Here is a 3,360-nt window from a genome sequence, read left to right as displayed (position 1 = left end):
AACGAAGAAAATATATGATAACATAAATGTTCTTCACTGTTATCCAGGACAGGCTCAGATTACACCTTGCAATTTTTAGTTATAGGAAATCACAAGACGTTGCAGTTAGGAGATATTTGTTTTGAATAAATTGTATTTACCTCCTCCCTCTCTCTCCTTTTTACAGCCTTTATACCTTCACATCGATTAAGGAACTTTTCCTTCTCTACCGACCAGTACGAGAACAAAATTCAGACTCAACAAAATGGCTTACATCGAATTATTACATGCTTAGCCCTCAACAATCATATATAGTTTCGTAGTACAAACAATGCTAATTTATTCCGTGCACTAGAAAGTCTTTGATACACTGAGCAGTCAAATGAAAATAATAAAATTGTAATTACATTTTTAATACCATGAATACTTCTTTAAATCATGAAAATAAGGTTTGACATCGTCGTAATATTAATTTTTATCGTTGTAGCACCACATTGCCCCCTTTGGATGTACAGTCACACTTGTTTGACTGGACATCCTAGCAGGCTTATTTTCCTTTTCTGTTCTGTTTAAAGTTCACTGTGTTCTTTCACTTGGAAGCATGTGCTTTGTTTACTTTTAAGTCCCAGGGATTTTGAGTTACGCTCCCCCATTCGGGCAAAGGCCAATGGGAAAAACCCCGGAAAAAAACCACGGCGGAGCGAGCACATCTTCCAAACCCTCTTTTTTAATTTTCAACATTTGAATATTCACTTCGTATGACATTTAATAATGGTACAATTTCGTGATAGTGCTGCTCGTGACGACGGCTGGCGACTTGGTGTACTGCAACACCGATGTCTCGTCCCTTCAGGTAAGTCTGCGATGGACTGCGATGACGTGGGAGGATGCGGCAAGGGATGACGGATGAAGTCGCTGCAGTATGGTGCCCTCACCGACACGTGTGCTCAGCATCCCAGCATACAGTCACATGAAATTCAAACAGCAGTATCAGTTCCTTAAATTAACATTTAAATTACATCATATTTGACGCACTCTTTCACTCAACAAGAAGAATGTGTTTTTTTTGTTTTTTTTTTTTTTGTGAGGTGTTGGACTGTTTGTGAGTTTCTTTATCATGATACAAGTCCATTCGTCCTTCCCACGTAACTGACTATCTGCAATTAAAGGTTCATGTAATTCCGTTCCAACATTGATACAGTTCTGCAACAGGTTTAATGATATAGTCAGTAGCAGTTCCCAACACTGTTACGACTCACCACTGTTGCTGACTGATCGGTAAAAACACTTGCTCTTGAGTTTTAGTTTGCCTGGAATGTTACGTCCACGCATGTGATCCCAGTAACACTCTGAATACTTGGCATTACTAAACACTCGTAGCACAAAATTTGAAAACGAGATCATGGTAACACAACGCAATCATTGAGCGTCCACTTTTGTGTTAAATTCCACTCTTTCGCCAGTGAAATAAAGTTCGTACGCGTAGATGATAATGTTCACAGGAAGTCTTTGTTCATAGGTCATCTGTGACATGTTCACTCCACCACGTAGTCACTTGATCCCAGTTATCAAGTCTGACAAGGTAAAGTCCTTGTGCTATCCATAAGAATGTCTTTACACAGTCTAGTTATATAATGATGAATAACCGAATGATTCTACATATCAAATGAAGTACATAATTGTAGTCATTTACAATATAAAAGCAAATCCTAAGTCATATATTTTCTCGAATAGGTGCTCCTGGACTTACAAAGAATTGTGCAGTGATAAACACAAGTCTGTGTATGTTTGTCTGTGTAATGATCTGTTCAGTCATGGACAACATCTTGTTCGACCTGGTTTATAGCTCATGCAAGTCCGAGCACTAACTTACGGTGGAAAATTTGTTAAACCTATACGTAACTCGCGTAGACTTCGTAAGTAGGTTGTTTAAGTTTTTGTATTGGTAACGCCATGTAGCGCTCTGTATGAAAATCACTGGCTGTGCTGTGGACAGTCTGTGGCTGGGTGGCATTGTTGTAATATTCGCCATTGTAGTGTTGGGCAGCTGGATGTGAACAGCGCGTAGCGTTGCGCAGTTGGAGGTGAGCCGGCAGCAGTGGTGGATGTGGGGAGAGAAATGGCGGAGTTTTGAAATTTGTAAGACTGGATGTCATGAACTTCTATGTATATTATGATTTTTCAACACTATTAAGGTAAATGCATTGTTTGTTCTCTATTAAAATCTTTCATTTGCTAACTATGCCTATCAGTAGTTAGTGCCTTCCGTTGTTTGAATCTTTTATTTAGCTGGCAGTAGTGGCGCTCGCTGTATTGCAGTAGTTCGAGTAACGAAGATTTTTGTGAGGTAAGTGATTTGTGAAAGGTATAGGTTAATGTTAGTCAGGGCCATTCTTTTGTAGGGATTTTTGGAAGTCAGATTACGTTGCGCTAAAAATATTGTGTGTCAGTTTAAGCACAGTCACGTTTAATTTTTCTAAGTGGACCTTTCAAATTTACATGTTGTAAGTGTATCCTGTACACAGTCTGAAAGAAAAAAAAAAGAACATAACCTGCTCACCTTAGTGAGTTCAAAATAGTTAACAATCAAGAAAATGAAACGTTTATTTTCTAAAGTCACTATATCCTATTATTGTGTGGAATATGCAGTTCTGTTCACTGTTCGTAGTTTCACACGCATAAGTTCCTGAAAGTTTACTAAATCTCAACTAGTTTGTATTATGTTTGTTTAAGTGTTCAAAAATGGTTCAAATGGCTCTGAGCACTATGGGACTTAACATCTGAGGTCATCAGTCCCCTAGAACTTAGAACTACTTAAACCTAACTAACCTAAGGACATCACACACATCCATGCCCGAGGCAGGATTCGAACCTGCGACCGTAGCGGTCACGCGGTTCCTGGCTGAAGCGCCTAGAACCGCACGGCCACACCGGCCGGCCTTGTTTAAGTGTCTTAGGGTGGATCATCTTAAAGCAATTCTTCTTCTCCTTGCTGCAGCTCGGTGTCCTCTTCTCCGTCGAACTAGAGCTGAAATTTTCTTACAACTAATTGGTATTCTGAGAGTCTTGTTACTGCTTCCCTTTTCGCGCTGGGTATTGAGTACGTTTGATAACAGTAAATTTCATGGCGAAACACTTGCATGTCGTACACGTAACCTTTAATTAGTCCAGGTTTTTTCAAAAATACTTTACGATGATTAATAAGTGTGTCTAATAATTGCTTTTGTTGCAGACTGTCAAGACCAGAGGATTGTTGTACTTTATCTACTATTTCAGAGAGGTGGATATTCCCCTCGTCCTTCACATCTTCCATGACCGGGAATGTACGGCAATTGAAACTATCTTCAAGCCGCCATAAATGTGCGCGAATCGGTTCTATCT

Source organism: Schistocerca nitens, chromosome 6 (assembly GCF_023898315.1).
Source record: "Schistocerca nitens isolate TAMUIC-IGC-003100 chromosome 6, iqSchNite1.1, whole genome shotgun sequence".
Classification (NCBI taxonomy): domain Eukaryota; kingdom Metazoa; phylum Arthropoda; class Insecta; order Orthoptera; family Acrididae; genus Schistocerca; species Schistocerca nitens.
The sequence above is the reverse complement of the archived record's forward strand: the minus strand, read 5'-3'. Positions refer to the sequence as shown.